Here is a 19,800-nt window from a genome sequence, read left to right on the forward strand (position 1 = left end):
AGGTGAGAGGTCAGCCACCCTGGGGGCAGCCCCAAGGCCCTGCCATTGCTTACCAAGCGACCAGAACAGGCCCAGGAGACATTGCCTGCACCCTTGGCCAGCACCCCAGGGCCCTGCAGGGGCATACCAGGGTTTGTTGGGTCCATGGGCAAACTGTTATTTCCCTCTGGCAAATCTTTAATAGCTCCCCTCTGGATAATGTCCATGGCATTAAGTAGCTCAACATTCACATGTTTTTGTCCAAATCTACGACACTATCCAAGGCCACCAGCCTGCACCTCTTGCTAGTTTCAAAAGAAATGGAAAATTCCTCACTGAATGAATGCACGAATCCCACAGCAACAGTGTCACACTGTCTCTGAGTCCTCAGGATGCTCTGATGAAAGATGTTGTAAGAATCTCAGAGTGACTCTCTTGTCCTCAGCTGTGCCTCGGGGACTCTGGCTCCAGTTAAGGGACAGAAGAATGCAGAGCAGCTGACAAAAGACCAAACACCTTCTGTCTTCGGGAGACATCACTAGTCACCTCTTAGAATCTCTCCTGTCTGCAGACATGATGTCAACCATGTCGCTTGCCAGCCTGAAGACAGGACAGGAGGTGGCTGCCTGCAGAAAACTCCAGGATGTTTTTTGAGGAAATGGAGGGAAGGGCCCTGAGCAGGGACGGGGAAGCTGAGGTGTGACTGTGGGAGGAGGCTTCCAGGTCTCTGGCCCAGTGGCCCATTGTATGCAGATCAGGGCGGGGTAGATGACTCCCCACCAACAGCGCCTTCAGCAATTACAGAACTGGGCCATGGCCTCTGCCTGGCGAGGAAGAAGCCTTCGCGGTGACTCACCCTTACTCACGGAATCTGCAGTACTCCCGTGTTGGCCCAGCCTCCTGTCTCCCACACGTTCAGCCTCTCCAGTCTTATCTGGACAGCCTCAAAACTAAGGCAACTATAAGTAAAAACTCTTGAGATTGTAAAACCAGACTGGGCTGAGGTTTCTCAGGACTGCTTCTTCTTTCTACCCTCCCACATACCCACCTCTCTCACCCCCAACCACCAGCATTTACCTTCTTTCCTCCCCAACCATTCTTAGTACCTATTGGCTATCGCAATAAACCTTCTGGCAGATTTGCACATGCATAGAACATACTTCAGTCATTTCCCTCATCACTTCCTACCCCATCTTCCCCACTAGTGTTACGTGTTGAAGAGGGTGATCAACCTATATTTTGATCATATTCATATCCCTATTACCTGCCCTTATACTCAGCTCTTCTTTCTTCTCTGTTTTCCCTTCCTCTTGTCTAATAGTAGTCTCCCTTTGACTTTCTTGTTATCTTTTATAGATTCCACATATTAAGACTGAGATGTAGGGCCGGCCAAATAGCTCAGCAAATTAAAGCGCCTGAAAGCAGGTGCAGGGGCAGTGGGGGGGTTCAATCTCCTGGGCTGCCAAGCCGGTCCCTCTCCCAGGGGGCACTGAGAAGGCAATTGAGACTGCGCTACCATGCCCGTAATCCCAGCTCTTGGGAGGCTGTGAACAGGCAGATCACTATGAGTCTGATCTAGTAGTGAGCCCCTGAACACCCTGTAGACCTTTCCCTAAAATACAAAAAAAAAAAAAAAAACAACAACTGAGATGTAGCTCAATGGTGGAGTGCTCACTTAACACATGTGAGGCCCTGGGTTCAAACTCTCACCTTCTTGAAATGTCCAAGTTGTTTGTCAACCTCTGGGAGCAACTTGTCCACTGAGCTTTTGTATTTGGGACTTGAGACAAGAAATCAATATGAATGGACAGGCCACCTTTGAGGAGAGGCGGCAGCGTGTTGTGGATGAATGGATGAGGCATACTCAGCTGTTTACCATAAAGATAACAGCACAATCACTCCTCAGGAAATGTACTCTGGGACTTCCATCCAGAGTCCCCGTAGCTGGGGGTGGTAGCCTGGCTCCAGCCCCTCTCATCACTGACTGCTCCCTCTCTACTCCGGGTTCCCCAAGATCTGTGCCTGGAGTCCTGGAGAAAGGAGAAATATTCTCCACTTAGAGTTGATCTTCCCGACCTTCCTCCAAAGCGCTGCAGCCTGCACATGCTTAATGAGAAGGAAGCCTTGGTGATTGTCACAAAGCCTGCAGAGGCCACCACTGTGATGGAGGTGTTACTACACAGCTGTCAAGTGCTAGTGGTATGTTTGGAAGAGCAGAGATTAGATATGTTACCCACCCAAAAGGCTGACAATCAAAATGCCCATTGTGTTCTTGCAGGTGCTTCCAATTCAGGGTACATTTAGAAGAAAATCAGTATGTTTTAGGTGACCATCTCCTGTTCTTCTCCCCAATCACTTCTCTTTTTATAATGAAACAACCTCCTGCCCCTATTATGGAACAAGCCCTCTGACTTGTCCACAGAGCTGCCTGGGGGCAAAGGTCAGCTCTGTGGAGGGACCAGCTGCACCAGGTGGCCTTGTCCACTAGAAACCCACTTGCAGCCAAAGCCCTCTTCACTGCCCAGCAAGGCCTGTGGCTGCCTGGTTCTATCCATGATTCCAGGTAGTTCCAGCAAGATTAGTCTGGCCCTGAAAATGATTGGCATCTCTTGCTCCACAGCTTCTGGGAAATCTGCATGTTTCTACTGGGATTTAGGAGCTGCAGAAACCTGCCTGTTCCTGGCTTCTGCTCAGCACCTGGCAGCCTCGGGGGCCTCTGGGCTCCTCCCAGCCCCAGTCTAACCCTGCATGAGCTGGCACTGGCTAGCCTGTCTGGCCTCCCCCGGGATCCCTGTTTAGCTTGGCCTTTGTCAAGGAGGCTGGGAGCCTAAAGAAGCAGAGAATGAAGCAACAGCTTCCCTGGGGCGCATTCCTGCCCATTGCCTGGTATCTGGCTTCTGTGCCAAGTTGGGTGACTCTACCTCTGCTTTGCTGATCACTGGTCACTGTGGCACGCTGCACACTGGTCCTCTGTTCTTGCATGAAGAACTCGTCAGGAAAAGGGCCTGAGCCCTGGGACCTGAAATCCGTGGGCCTTTCCTGCCAGCCCTCAGTGACGCTGAGACACTCCCACTCCCAGCCATACTAGGGTCCTAATTACTCCTTGCCCTGGGCCTAGCTTAACTGACCTGGCTGGGTAGTATTTCAGATTCTAGAAATCAGCAAGTGCTCGATGTCAGGGTGGTTTAAATCTCAGAGAGGGCAGGCATGCAGAAAATCTGAGGCTGGGGCTTATACTGAGCATAAGAGAATCCTCTTTGCCTAACTCACCCACCACTTCTCACATCACCCCAAGCATTTTGGGAAGTCAGGATCTTGCCTGATTATTTTTGCATGCAGGATGAAAATGTATTATGGAGATTCTGATCCTCCTGTCCTCTTCTCTGGAGCAAACCCATCAGTCCAAGTTGTTTGCAAGCTGCCATTACTCTCCTAAACTGGCTGGATTAGCTGAGAAGTGCCCCAGCTCTCTTATCTGGGAAGAACCTGGCAGGGCCCACATACCCCAGGCCTGCCAGGAACGAGTCTGCTTAACCCTCTCCAGTCTAATTACGAAAATGTCCCTGTGGCTCTCAAAAGTGAAAGCTGGATGACAAATTGCACAACCATTCTGTGTATAGAGGACATCACACACATTCTGCCATGTTCTCCCTGGGTGTACTGAGCACGTGGTATGGCTGGAGGAGTTGGGCAGCAACTTGTCCACGCTGACACAGTGAGTAAGTGGCAGAATCCCTGGAGGGAACCCAGAACTCTGACTCATGAGCTATTCATTCCTGACACCACCCTGCTGAAAGGTGTAGAAGGAGCAAGATGGGCCAGGGATAACACATGGGGACCAATACATGAGTGAAACCATGGGGAGAAAACAAAATCATGAACCCCAGAAAACCAGAAGAATCCTCACAGTGTGTTGGCTGAGATCCAAAGCCCACAGGTCTCACTCCTTCCTCTCTTGGAGTGTGAGGAAACTTCTGACTACAGAGGGCAGGCACAAAAGAGCATCCTCCAGGGCAAAGTGTTCAGGGATGGCTGCTGAACAGTGCCACAGGAGCACGGGAAGCCTGGAGTGGGACAAGCAGGGAGCTGCAGAGAAGGCAGCCGGGGCCTGTGCCGCCCCCGTGGCACAGCGTGTTCCTGGCACAGTGCAGGTGGAAAGACCCAGGCTCACCTCTCCCTCTATGCTGGGGTCATTTATTAAGATGGTATTGAGGTGGATTCTGAAAGAGGGAAGTCTGGTGAGAAGAAAGGGCGGGCCCAGTAGGAAGGAGGGATATGTGGCAACAGTGAACAGAAGAGATGGGGAAGAGAAACAAAGAATGTCTAACCGGCATCCTCATTTTTTTTGGTTTTATGGGAAAATGGTGAAACTGTTGCAAGTGGCGATTATGGAGGGTGGGAGTAAAAGAGAAACCACAGGGAGGATTGTTTTGTTTTGTTTTGTTTTGTTTTGTTTTGTTTTGTTTTTTTAAGAACCAAAAAAAAGAAAAAAAGTTCTCAAACTAAACAAAGTTAGATTGAGAAATGGAGCATTGTACCTTAGGGACCTGTCGGCTCATTGTGCCTTCCCACAGGCGCCAGCCCCAGGCTCTAATGGCCATCTAGGGAAGAGAAGAGACACTTAGACTTTTCAAAAAGTCATGGTTCTCATTTGCAAAGTAGTTCTTGTCAGCTCCTGGAAAGACAGTTGAGTCCTCTGAGGTAGTGGCCTATGTGAGCTTCCACTGGACTCCGACGCAGGTGATCCCAGCCTGCCATCTGGCCAGGTGGCTCACCTGCTCCCTGCCTCTCACTGGACAGCTGCACAGCCTGTCACTCAGGGTGGTCTTCCTACATCTGTGCCCCGGATGATGGCTGTTTGCTTAGCTCAAAGGTGATTTCCCTTGGATGACACCCTGGCCCCGTGCTTTGGTATCATTAAAGAAACAGAGGAAGCCCCTAATTACAAGGTGGAACTCTGTCTTCAAAGACGGGCATGAGGCAACTTCTTTAGAAAAAAACAGTGCTGGGCCTGGGTGGTCTTGTTGGTATTAGTGATGTGATTAAATGAAGCCGTGCATTTCAGAGTGGCCTTTTTTCCTTCCTTCCTTCCTTTCTTTCTTTCTTTTTTTTTTTTTTTTTTAACTAAAACCATAGGAGTCATTCAACCTTCTTGCAAATTACAGTGATTTTAAGTAAACAAAAAGTTAGTAGTCCTCCCTACCCTCTTGCCTATCAGACACACAGTACCTGTGTCTGATGACAGGAAATATCCCCTATCCGCCCCCATCTAAAAAAAAATAAATAAAAATTACTGTAACTGTTGAATTGCATGTTGTGGGGTCAAATTTTTATTTACATGAAATTCTGATTCTCAACCATCTGATTTTTGTTAACTACTGCATCTAAATCTAGTGGTGCCTGCAGACCCCATAATTAGTGTGATGTCTTAAATTGTTCTTAAATTGAGGTGGCTACAGCGCTGTCTCCGTCTGTGGAGCTAGAGGCCCCTGACGGGTGCCTGAGATTCTATCTGCCCATGTCACCACACAGCTCTCACCCCTTGGGTCCTGAGCTAGGGCGCATCTCAGCCTCAAGGGAAATCTGGCTCCTTCCACAGCAGGGGGTGGGGGGTGGTCCTTAGTGCCCATGTTAGTGAGATGAGTGGGGGTTGAGCTACAGAACAGTTGAAGCAGGGTTACTCCTGTCCCTGTTCTGGTACTTTCACAATGTCCCAGGGTGTAGGAGAGCCCAGTCCCGATCACAAGCCAGGTGCAGTAAGGATGGAGCAGGCATCATTTTAGCCAAGTATCAGATGGCCCTCCAGTCCTCAAACCTGGGAGTGCAGGCTCCTGGGATTCCTTAGGTGCCCGTCTATGATCTTGGGAGATTTGAAGCCACTGATACCAATGTCCATGCTGACAACACCAATGGTCACCTCTATGTAGGAAAGGGCTGAATTGCAGCAGCATTATAACTTTTCCCAAGCATCCTAGTCAGCCATTAAAAACAACAGCAGTAACAATGACAACTGATAGGCAGACATCCTGGGTACAGGCCTAGCACTGGCCATGCCAATGCAGGGGGGCAGGGGGACTTCCCATAGCACCAAACCAAAAGATTAATGACATAGTGACTTGTCCTTCTCAAAGACTAGAACTATGTCCATTTACACTTTCACAGTAGTTCAGCTCCACAAAGACAAAGCACTTCTTATAAAATTCCATTTTGTTCTTTCGTAGTTTCCTTTTTTAAAAAAAAGTTACGTGTATTTAAGGTACGAAACATGTTTTGATATACATATGTCAAGTGAAATGATTACCGCAGTCAAGAAAATCAACAGACTCATCTTTCACATTGTTGAATTGAGGGTACTATCAGCAAACTTCGAGCACACAAGGCTGGAATAACCATAAGCCTCCTCCTGCATATTAGATCTTTAGATTTGTTCATGTTACTTAATGGAAATCTGTACCCTCCAACCTACATCTCCCTATCTTCCATTTATCCAAGTCCTGCCAAACAGTTTTACTCTCTTATCTATATACGCTTATCTATATATTCAGCTTTTTTTAGATTCCTCACATAAGAGAAATCATGAAGTTTTTTTTTTCAGTGTCTGACTTATTTCACTTAGCAAAACATCCTCCAAGTTTACCCATGTTGTCATAAATGATAGGGTTGATTAATATTCCTCTTTTAAGGTTGATTAATATTCTATTATGTATATATGATTTTTAAAAATAATAAATATTTACTTGTAGAACATTATTACAATAAAAATAACATTGCTGTTAATCTTCCTAAAAACACTGCTCTTGCTTGAAACATACTTACCTCCTCATTCTTGTCACTTTCTGAAGCAGTTCTGGAAGTCCTCTTTCATACTTCATACGTATCTGTTGTGGCTGCCTCAGTGTCCTGAACTGATTCAAAATGTTTACCCTTCATAGTCATTTTGACATTGGAAAAGGACAAGAAGTAGCGCAAGGTGAGACCCATTGCATATGATGAATAAGGATATGCTATAATGTTTTTACCACCCTATTTTATAAACCCATGGCATTTACTAACTACATCCACTATATTTGTGATCAAACACACTGACAAAAAAGAACTTCCAGAATTGCTTCAGAAATCAACAAGAATTATGGGATAAATGTGTTTAAAGCAAAGGAGAGTATCTTGAGGGGGATTAATGGCAGTGTGTCTCTGTTTTGTTTTTAAACTTATGAACTTCATTGGGGTTAAAAACTCCAACAAAGTTCATCCTAAAACATTTTGAACAAGATGAGTTCTTCACTCTTCATCTGTGGTCCATTGAGATGAGGGAGACAGATGGAGAGGAAAGAGAAGAGGGATGCTTCATGCTTGGTTCAGGAAGTAAAGAAGGCAAGGTGAGCAGGGGTAAGTGCTGGGTCTCAGTGTCACAGCACCCAGTTCTACGGGACAGCATTGTCAAACCAACCATCTAGAAAGAAACAAAAGCTATTATTAGATATATGAATCACAATGTTTTCCCCAATGCAAAATTATTTCACTGAAAGAGTGAAATATTTCACTCAAATTTAATACATTTGAACACTAGAAATTACAAGCAATTTTCAAAAGCAGACTCACATTCATAAAACTTTACATATCATTTGAACTAATGTTTATACTATTAAAATCAAACATGAAATTTGTCTTTTTTAATTTGCACGCACTTCCAAGTTCGACCTCATATATCACAGTTCCTTTATCCATTGAACTGACCATCAGCAGACCCTTAGATTCTTTCCCTGTGTTGGCCGCTGTGAATGGTGCTTCAAGGGACAAGCACAGATAGGTATCTCTGTGAGTGGCTGATGTCATCTCCGTTGGATGTGTACTTAGCAGTGAGACTGATGGAGCACACGGCAGCTTCATTTTTCACGTTTTGGGGAACAACCATATTGTTTTCCATAAGGACTGGACTCACTCACATTCCTACTAACAGGGCACAGGAGCCCCTTTTCTCCACGTCCTCATCACTACTAAGTATCTCTCATCTTTTTTGATAAGAGACATCCCAACAGATGTGAGATGCCATCTCACTGTGGCGCATTATCCTGATAACTAGTGACACTGACTACCCTTTTATACCTCTGTGGGCCATGTCTATATCATCTTTGGGAGCAATATCTATTCAAGTGCTTTGCATGTTTTTTGTTTGTTTGTTTTGCAGTACTGGGGATTGAACTCAGGACCCTGCACTTGCCAGGCAAGCACTTATTCTACTGAGCTATCTCCCCGGGCCCCTGCATGCTCTTAATTGGATTATTTAATTTGATTGGGTTTGTTGGGCTTTTTCCTTGCTTTTGAGTAATGTAAATTCACTATATATTTTGCATATTAACCCTTTATTAGATATATGAATCACAATGTTTTCCCCAAATTTTCAGGCTATCCTTTTGGTTTTTTGTTTCCTCTACTCTGTAGAGTTTCAGGTTGACGTAGTAACACTTAATTATTTTGTTTATTATTCCCACATGCCTCTGATTTTTCACTGTACCCAGCGATTTCTAATCATAAAAGATGACTTTAATTAGATTTCTCCCCACAAAGCTCTTCCCTTATACTATGTCATACTTTCTATAGTTGACTTTAAAAATACTTTCTATGATGATAAAATTAAGTCTTTCTAACAACCTGCCCCCAAAACAATTAACCAACAAGATGAGTTCTTCACTCTTCATCTGTGGTCCATTGAGTTGAGGGAGACGGAGAGGAAAGAGAAGAGGGATGCTTCATGCTTGGCTTAGGAAGTGAAGAAGGCAAGGTGAGCAGGGGTAAGTGCTGGGTCTCAGTGTCACAGCACCCAGTTCTAGGGGACGGCATTGTCAAACCAACCATCTAGAAAAAAAACAAAGTCTGGGTAACTGCCATCAAATGGATATCCGTGTGAATGTTTCTTCTTCATAAAGCAGAGCTTAGCTCTTTGACATTTTGTACAGTGGCTGGCATAATGAGACCTTCCGATCCATATAGCTGAATTGAGCCCTTACACTGAAGTCTTAATATTTCAGAATGCAACTACATGTGGAAATGGTGCCTCTCTCGCTCTCACTCGCTCTCGCTCTCTCTCTTCCTCCCTCCCTCCCTCCCTCTCTTCCTCCTTTTCTTCCTTCCTTCCTTCCTTCCAGTGCTGAGAGTAGAGCAGAACCTAGAGTAGTGATGTCAAACCTTTTAGAGCTTTCATTGATCCGAACATCCCACCTGGCACCACTGAGTAGGGCCTCACGCAGGCTAGATGAGCATCCTGCTCCTGAGATGCCTTCTCATCCCCAAGACAGGGTGTTACAGAGATAAACAGGACCAGGTCTTAAGCATGGATACTAGGCCAGTCTGATTGTTATAAGAAGAGATTAGGGACACAGACTCACTCAGAGGATCAGCCATATGAGGACCCCTGAGGCTGGCAGTGTTTGTAAGCCAAGGAGAACCTTGGGAGGAACCCATCTTGCCCTCACTTGAATCTCAGAGTTCCTGCTTTCAAAACTGTGAGAAGACTAAGTTTCTATAGGTTAATGCTCCCCTGACACACACCTAGTATGTTGTACTTGCTATAGGAGCCCTAGCAAGTGAGCAGAGGAGATATTTGAAAGTCAACTTTGTCTCAGTTCATCTCAGTAAAAAGAGACAATGTCACCAATGCTCACGTTTACATGGAGAGACAGCATGCCTCAGTGCTTGTGTATTTGTTCTGGTCTGAGCTTTGGTTCACTACACCAGCTCCATCGCCTACTGGCGATGAGGCCCTGGACAAATACCTAACAAGTGCCTCAGTTTATAGATCTGAAAAATGGGTCAGTAGTACTTATTTCACAAAATTGTTCAGAGGATTAAATGAATTTGTGTCCTAAAGCACTTAGAATATTTCTTAACCTGCTGACTATTAAATAAATATTTAAAATGGTTAGGGCCGGTCAGATAGCTCAGCAGGCTAAAGTGCCTGGTTACACAGAGCGCAGCAGCCAGGGTTCGATCCCCAGCATGCCATGCTGGCCCTGCCTGTGGGGGGCGCTGAGGCGGCAACTCAGACTGGGCATGGTGGTGCGCACCTGTAATCCCAGCACTTGGGAGGCTGAAAACAGGAGAATTGCTAGGAGTCCGATCTACGTAGTGAGACCCTATACTAAAGATATTAAAATAAATAAATAAATAAATAAATAAATAAATAAAATTATAAATGGAATAAATAAAATTACAATAGACTTTAGCTTATAAAATCCTTATAAATTTCTAATAGGAAAGATTAAATCCAGGGCCTTTTACCTTGGGCTATATCCATAGCTCTTTTTCTGTTTTGTTTCCAGTGTTTTCCTTCCCATCAGAGTGTCACCGAGTTGCCCAGATTGGCCTTGATCTTGTAATCCTCCTGCCTTAGCTTTCTTTCCAAGTGGCTCCGATTACAGGCACCTTCCACCACACCCAGCTTGCCATATTTTATTAAACTCTGTGTATAAGGAATTCTGTTCTACCTGAGGAAATATGTTGTCACATTCAGAGTTTTAACCATGTGCTGCTAGGGGCTGGAGTACTGAGTTTAGGCTTGTAGGAAGAGAACGGACTGAAATGAATGACATATCCTGACAGGGACAGCGGTCACTGTGCACACATCTCGATGGCACTGATGTGAGCCAACTCTGTAAGCTTCTTGTCATTCTTCTTTCTCTCTTTCCATCCTGGCCAGGAGCTGTGCAGTGTTGCTGTCACATGTGCCCACCATGACAGGCCCACTGAAGCCGCAAAGCAACGGAACCAACTGACCATGGACTGAAGCCTGCAAACCTGTGGGCCAAGACAATCTTTTTTTTTTTTTCTTTTTATAAGCTGAGTATCTCAAGTGTGTGTTATAGAAAAGGGAAGCTGACCAGTGCCCTGCCTTTCAGCTCCACCGGCCTTGGTTGCCCCAAGAGTGTCTAGCACGTGTGCTGAAAACGCTCACAGATTCCGTCTGCATGACTTGCCACAGAGTCGGGGTGAATACTGCTTGGTTTTTACAGGTAAAACTTTAACACAAGGTAAACTCACTCATTTCAAAGTGGACCACATGATTGTTCTGTGTGTGGTGACTAATATAAACAGAGTCAGGGTGGTGAGGGCAACCCAGGGTCCAGAGACCAGTGTGTAGATCTTTCTGGAAGGCAAGGCCAACCCAGCTGCCCTGTTCTGGGCCCAAGAACACTAGAGTAAACTAGACAAGTAGTGACCAGAAGAACCACATGACTGAACAGGAAGGTGTTCAGTGACTGCGAAATGCCAACTCGCTGACTTTTAATATTCTACTCAGTTTCTGTCAGGAAATCCTAAAGCCCTATCAATTGTCCAGATTCTTACACAGAAATGTCCAGTCTTGAAAAATTGAGTCTTTGGCAAAAAAAAAAAGTATCAGCAGTAGGGAGACAGCACCTGAGCTAGACTTCAGAGGCTGTCATTCCTCAGGAATCAGACATTGCCATTCAGACACTGGGAACATTTTTATGAGTGTAAAAAATCACTGAAGAAGACTTGAAATATTTTCTCTCATGTCAGTTCAATCCATGGAGCAATTAAAATTTTCAAAACTTTGCAGCACTAAGATGTATTAGTCATCTGAATGTAAGTATTGGAGTAACTAATAACCTGCCCTTGCCAACCTTGGGAAGGGACATCCACAATACTTTATATATAGCTTTTATCTAGAACTAAGCCACTGCATAACCACACATGTCCCCAAAATAGCTTAGTGACATAGAACTTTAAAAAAAAAAAAGAGCAAACCTTGAGAAATACTTCTCCTAAACGTACACTTTTCTCATTGGAGAGCTCACCCTCACACCCTGACTCAGAACATGAGTGTGTACTGTGCACATACCCTCAATCAGTGAGCATTCCACTTTCATGCCCGACAGTTCAGAAATAGGAAGTCAGCAGTCAAGAGAGGATTTCTTATGGCCCTACTCACTAATGAAGAACAGCTGTCCCCAAAGGCACAGGACAGAAGCAGGTGGGAGCAGAGAGACACAAGCACCCCAGATGCATGGTAACTTGGGACCCCTTGGCATACAGGCAGCCATCCTGTCTGATCCATCTCAGCTGCCCATGCCTGTGACAGCATCACACACAGCCTTAGATATGATGACTTCTTGCTGTGATGACTTCAAGACCAAAGAGAGGAAATTAAATAAAGTTCCCTGTACTCTTAGAAAGCAGAAAGAGTAAAATGCATTTTGGAACCTTTCCTACCCAAAAGGTTTTTTTCTTTTTTCTTTCTCTTTTCTCCCTGCTTTCTTCCCCCTCCTCTTTTCTCTCTTCTGTCTTCTCTTCCTTTTTCCTTCTTTTGGGGCTTTGAAAAACCTGCTTCAATGTGCCTGGAACCCAGCCCACCAGAGTGGTCACCTAGAGAGCTGCAATTTGCTATTTTCAGCTCCCCACATGACTGTGGGGCTTATTGTACACAATATGATCAATATGTATTCATATCCTTTAAGAATCTTCTCAGGATCCTTAAGTTTCTGAACAGATGAACAACTGTTAAACATACTGCCTACTGGAAAGGAGGAAAAATTGGGGGGAAAAAAACCAACTGACAGGAATTGTTAGGAGAGGGTTTCAGAATAAACATTACATCATCAGTGTGGTGGGAGGGAAAAGAAGGTACCCTCAAGGCATAAACAAAATCTCACCATCTCATTTATTTTTACTTTTAGCCCAGCTCGCAGACAGATCCCCAGAACTGCTCATTACCACCAAATGCCCTTTCAAGTGCTGGAGAACGGAAAGAACGAACTATGTTACCTCCCCGTGTGACATATAAGAAATGTCGGCATGTGCAGATCTTCCTAAGGAAAGAAAATTTAACTGTAGCTGCTCTGAAGTCTTAGCAATTGTTTCCTTCACCTTTCCCACTCACAGCACACACTTTCACAGCACACACACACACACACACACACACACACACACACACCCATGTGCATACCTCCTTTATACCGGGACTCTTGTCCTGCAGGGAATTGTTACTTTTCAATAGCTGCTCTTCTCTGAAGCCTTCCCATCATCCATGCCTTGGAAAATACTATGCTTTATTATTCCTTGGATTCTTACAAAAATTGAGGAAGGGGTCGGGGCCATTTGTCACCTTTTGCGACTGGCAGCGGTCCATGTAAGAGCACACTGCCTATGAGGAAACTGAGGCTTAAGGACTGGAGTCAAATTCCCAAGAGACACACATCTTATAAGCAGAGATGGAATTTAAAGAGGTTGCTTATAGCCACTAGGCTCTACCCCCGGCCAATGAGACTTTAACAGCTATTACTGTAACTGACCTTCATTTTCAAGGGTCAGAGATGAACTAAGACAAATGGCACTTGGAGTATGGACACCATAATGCACTGAGGCCCCTGCTTTGCACAAGAGAATTGCTGAGCACTCTGACATCCCCTAGTTATAAGCACTTGGCGTAGCTGAATGGCTTACATGCAGCCCAAATGGCAAGGGCCAGGACTGCTGGTGGGCTGATGTGGGCAGGTCTGTCCCTGTGCAGCCTCAGCAGCAGTATACCACCCTATCTAGAAGCTTCTCTGCTCTCCAAGCCTCTTTGCAATAGCAAATAAAATATTCACAATCAGATCTGAACTTTTCCAGAGGGACATTGCTCTGGACTAAATCCGATGTAACCTAGATAGTATGCTCTTTCATGGGCCACCTCCAGTCACACAAGTGACAGGGCAGCTCTGGCTCCATCCTTGGTTTCATTAAGGATCCAATTATTATACAGCGATTGAGCCAGGTGATCCCAGAGCACCTGCCTTCCACTACTCTAAGGTATTTACAACAGGGAGAGAAGGAAACTAAAAAATAGAAATGGGAGGGGAGGGAGAAGAAAGGGAGAGAAAGAGGGAGAGGAAGAGAGACAAAGACAGAAAAAGAGAAATTGACTTTGCAAATTATCAGCTTGTCAACTTAACATACGGAGAAGCACAGCAACTATTGATCAAGATATCAAGTTGTCAGCACTGAAACAGAACGCAAAGGAAGTACTAAGCTGTACATGCAATATAGGACAAATGAGTCTTGCAGACTAACAGAACTTCCTTCTGAGGCAAGGCGGCAGGTGACAGTGGCAGTGATAAGGTCAGGAGAAGACCCTGCATAGACTTTAGGAAGACCTGGCTGAGCATCCGGGCCAGGGTCTTGGACACCTGGGCAAAGGTTAGACTCTTTGGGAGAGAGCTTGAGAAAGCTTGCCCAGCCCCTGGGGACGTCCCAGCACCAAGGCCATCATACTCACCCAGGATAAGGCTTCTCACTTATCCAAATCAGGCTTCATTGCTCACTGTGGTCCGGACTCTGGGAACAAATTTAGTTTTCAGTGCCCAGTGAGTGCTTGATTAAAAATAAGTTCCCTATAACTATCTCTTCCATGATTGAGTCATTAATGCTTGAAAATAAGGTTTAATTATATTTTACCTTGCTATACTAAAGCCAAAATACCATATGCACATCTCTGATTTATGGAGAAATAGCTATCATTCTAAAACAATACATATGACACCATAACCTTCAAAACCATTGATATTTTAACATTAAAAGCAATGTAGGTTCATTGCTTAAATACAGAAAATAAAGAACCAGAAACAATCACCTCCTAATTTTATAATTCATCCACTTAGGCATACTGAGTTAACATTTTAGTGTACATTGTTCCAATTTTTCATATATATATGTACATACATATGCATAGATTCATATATATTTAAATTTTAAATTATATAGAATATATAGCTGTCTTCCTCTTTCACAGAATGTTACAGATGGAACATTTTCATCTGATTTGATCAACAACTATCTCTGAAAATATGATTTTTACATATCTACATAGCTTCCTATTATATGGCTGGACTATGATTTACTTAACTGTTTCCTTGTGTTTGTATTTGAGTTTGTTTCCAACTTTTCCTGTATTATAAAGAATGCTTCGTAGAATATGCTCATTCATAAATCATTCTGAATGCTTCCGATCGCTCTTCTTAAGATAGATACCTAGAAGCAGGATTACTAGAGCAAGTGAATAGAAACAATTTTATGGCTCTTGTTACATACTTCTTAAAATGTTTTTAAAACATTTAAGGATTAAGGTCTAAAGGAAGTTACAGAAATAAAAGGTTTGGTTTGGGTTTTAGCTCTGTTGCCTCCTGTCATTCACACAAGCTTGGCCGACACATTGGCTACCTCCAGGCTTATAATCCTGCTCATCACGGACATCCCCTGCATCTCAGGACCCCCTACCCAGAGAGGGCTCTGTCACTGACAGCTGGCAGTGCTCGCCCAGCCCTGAAGCCTGTGGTCAGTGTCCAGGATACCATGACTGCACTTTGCAAAAGCTGGACTTGCTCTGGGGCATTAGTTCCAAAGCTGGAATACACACGACAATCAAAGGCCTCATGTCTAGAACAAGCAAGGAAAAACAGGCAAGACCGAAGCCACTGAATTAAAAATCCCAAATTACTTCCTGCCTTTTGTCTTTTCGCATAAGTACTTTCCAGCATCCTAGCAGATTTCAGAAGTATCAAAGGTCATGCTAGCCACAGAAAGGCTGTCAATTAAAAATATAACCATGATGTTGTTTGGAATATGGTGTTCAGTTATATATTATGATGACTTAGCAATAAGCTTACTTCAGTTGTTTCTTTTACAAAGCAAAAAGCTAAATTTGATGTTTATCTTTAAAAGGTAGTTGGAATTTCTAACTGCATCACAGCAGGTTTTACCTGTTCTTTTTTCTGAAAATTTACTTTGTAATGAACACAGACTATATTGATACTAATCATAAATATCCTCTTTCCCTCCTTTCTAGGTAAGTAGAATTTTATTTATTATGGTAGATAGATTTTTTTTAAGTATTTCTCATTATACTTTCTTATGTCCTACTTCTCTAACTTGCTTTACTGGTTGTTTTTTTTTGTTGTTGTTGTTGTTTTTGTATTTTATATTATGTAAAATATATTCTGAAAAATTTATGCAAAGTAATTACCAGTAGAGGAACCAAATATATTCTCATATTTCAGGAACTTCAATACAAACATGTCTCTGCTGACAGAATCATAGGGTCAGACGAAAGAAAAAAATAGATGTAGCTGGCTGGGACCTTGGGATAGAAACCACAACTCCCTTGTTTGCTAAAAAAAAAAAAAGCCTCAGAGACATGAAACTTTTTTGGAGTCTTTAGTTTTGTTATTGAACCAAGAATACAGAATTGGAAAAATAATAGACATAATATCTGAATTCTTTATTACCTTTTACAGTTTATAAAATATTTTCATGCCCAACGTGAAAGTGTCTTGGAATTCTGAGATTTCAGCAAACTAAACTCCCGCATGCTCCATTTCGCTCCATTAGATCCATGTGGGTGATTTCTCATCTGGTATTACTTCATTTATTGGTCATTGCCAGTGAAATCTTCAAAGGCATTTAAGACGAATTCTCATAGAAAACAGCAGGCTGCCCCTTCGAATGGCTCAGTTCAAACTGGAGAGAAACATATTTTGCCCTAAAAGTTAAGAAAACTGGAGCTTAACATCTAACTAGTATCAAAGAGATTTTTTTTTTTTAAAGAACTTGTTACTGGTCACATCTGCCACTGGGGACTCCAAGGACCAAATTAAATCTCAAAAAAAACTCAAGGCCCTGTCTTCTCCACTGAAGCCACTGAAGTAGGTATCTCTGCCAGCTGTGTTTTCATGGAAGACAATGGCAAATGCTTGGGTGACATCATACAAAAAAGTTAACTACAGTATTCATCTGAAAGAGCTCTTGTAGTCATTCATGCAGATTTCCCAAATCCTTGGAGCATAGAGGAGGGAGGCAAAGGAGACTGAGGTTTGGCCACAGTCTCCATCTCCATGGGCAGGTGCCCAAGCCAGCCATGTCTGTGGGAGTGTCCTGAATCCATGGAGAGCTGACTTCTATGGACAAGGTCACAGTCTGTTGTGACTGTTGAGGTCAGCTCTTTTGCAAACTCCTCCTCTAGGTAGTGGCTTATGGAGTCATGCATCTACTCCTCTGAGGGTGTATTTGCTTCCTGTACTGGCCACAACAAATTCTGGCCACAAACTAGCTCACTTAAAGCAACAGAACTTGCTTCTCAGTTCTGGAGGCCAGTTGTCTGAACAAAGCATCAACAGAGCTGTGCTCATTTTGAAGGCCCCTGGGGGAGAATCCAAGCTTTCTTTTTCTTTTCATTCTGGGTGTTGCTGGTCATCCATGACAGTTTGGGGGCTTTAGATACATCCCTCCAATCCATCTCCATTGCCACATGGTGCCTCATGTCTCTTCTCTTAAGGACACCAGTCCCATTGGATCAGGCCCACCTTAGTTCAGTGTTGTCTCATCTTTGCTTGATTGTATTGATGAAATCCTATTTCCAATTAAGCCACATTTGGGTGAGATCTTACACTGACTTTTATGGGAGGCACAGAGATCTAATCCACCCAGGGCCCCTTCTCAGGCCAAACAATAAAATCTCCATGGGGTGGCAGACTGCAGGCCCATGTGGCTGTGCTTAAGGGGAAAGTGGAAAGAGCAAGCCAGAGAGGGTTAAAATAGTGTGGCATGTGTTTTGAAAGATAAGAAGGCAAAGCAACTGAGAGCGGACCAAGGAAGTGACATTTCCTGTGTCCCTCTCTTTCATCTTTATGTGTCTATCTTTCATGCTAATGTCTTTCTCTCCTTGTTCCAGTGAAGCGGCAAAGAGAGTAAAAGCGCTGAGCTCCTGCCATAAATCAGGTACCACCCCATGCCCCATCCATTTGGACCATTTCCCGTCCATCCTCTGTGGCATGGGTCACAGCCACTGTCCTGATAGACTCTGTTTGCTACTCTTGATTGAACCTAAGTGGCCTCCTGATAAAGCTTGCATTTAGGCTGCAAAGTGCGCATCTCCTTTCCATTTCAATCTTTTGCATTAGGGGTGTTCTCTACGTAATGAGCACACACAGCTGTGAACAATCCATTGTGACTTGTAGCCCTGTTATTAAGGCATCATTTGGAGGGATGACCAAAACGCCTCACCTGGAAGAGCACAGGACAGCCAGCATCTGTGCTCCACGCACCCACCTGCACTGAGACCCTTCTGCACTGATGAGCAGAGCAGGTACCTTGCTCCAGCACGGCTCAGTCACCCTACCTTCGCCAGGCAAGGTGTTGCTGCCACCAGGAGCTAAAGTCTTCCTGGAAAAGGACAGCCTTTCTCTCCCTGGTGGCCATCACCCAGTGGAGAAGCAGAAACTTTTGCACGTATGTTAATTGGCGTCCTTGCCCCAGTACCAAACTACCTAATGTGAATTACAGGGACAAAACAATCATATAAAGAACTTTCAGGCAACTAAACAAGGATGATAAAAGCTCTTTGGATTATATTCAGGCAAAAGAAATTGCATTTTCTGACAAATGAATACAAGTCGTAAGTGAGCCTTGGGGAGAGGAGTAGCCAGCCATCGTTCTTCCAAATTACCAGCTCAGTGAAGAAATTTTTTAACTCTTTTTATCCTGATTAGTTTACTAACAAATGAAGAGCATAAATCAAGACTCTCAGTTGAAAGTAAGAGAAACAGAACTCAAATGAGGGGTAATATGTTTATTTATTGTCTAAAAATATTCAGGGAAATTCCAGATGCTCAAACAATGCCTTCCAGATTATTCTACAAGCTTCCGTTTTGTCTTCTTCTCCCGACTTCATTCTCAAGAAAGTAATCCTCATTTCTTGACAAGCTGTCCAACAGAAGTTCTGGGCTAGTTTTCTGGAGCCAAGAAGAGAATTTCTCCTCTCCAGTACATGTAGCCCAGTACACAGCAATCCTGGGCTCACAGCCTGCATGCTGGCAGTCTCACCAGTAACATCTGCTTGCTCCTGAAGCACCAGCCTGTTCAACTTTCTGCTGACTACGTATGAACCTTGATCTCTGTCCTGGATTGGGGTAAGAGTCAACTCCACCAGAACATCGGGACTGCGGGGAGGAGAGTCCACTCAAGAAAAAAAAAAACCTAGGATCTTGCTGTCAAAAGAAAAAAATTAGTGTTGAGCAGGCAAAAGTAACAAATACCATGATGACACAGGACTAAAATAAATGTACATTTCTATGAGATTCTGATTAAGAACTTCAAAGTCAAACCCAGATTTTTAAAGTAATTTTTAAAAGGTCAATTAGCAGCATCTTTTATAGAATTTTTGATTGCTTTGCACTAGTATCTGGGTCAACAAACAAATTCTTTGTACCTCTTGCAAATCGTGGCTACCCAGGAATATATCCTGTTAATCCTTACTTTAGACTATTACAGAAGTCCTTATTTCATAAATAAAGGAAACAAATATACATTAAAACAAGCAAAAAAGAAAAACCCAAATATGTTCTAATGAACATTTTCTATATTCATATCAATTTTTTTCCAGCAGGAAAGGCATCTGGTCAAATAATAATTTAGACTATAAAAAAGAAAAAATAGCCATATCTATTTGTGATTAAATACAAAGAGATAATTTAAAAGGATGAAATAAAAAAGCAACCATTCATTTATTGCAAATGCAAAAAATCAAGATAGATTTCATAAGATAGATTTTCTAGAAACAAAGTATAATGTTTATTTTCAGTTCTTATTTTTTTCTCAACTCAAAATTTTAATAGTCACTATAACTTTTGTTTGATTTGCTGGATTCTTGACCATGGCTAAATTTAATTCTTCTACTTTTTGTTCATTATAATGAGTTCAAGTTTTTTAAAAATTCACTAATATTGTAAATTTAAAACCAACTTGTATTAAAAGTCAAAAAAATCTCAAAGAGGA

This window comes from Octodon degus, unplaced genomic scaffold (assembly GCF_000260255.1).
Source record: "Octodon degus isolate 3935 unplaced genomic scaffold, OctDeg1.0 scaffold00127, whole genome shotgun sequence".
Taxonomy (NCBI): Eukaryota; Metazoa; Chordata; class Mammalia; order Rodentia; family Octodontidae; genus Octodon; species Octodon degus.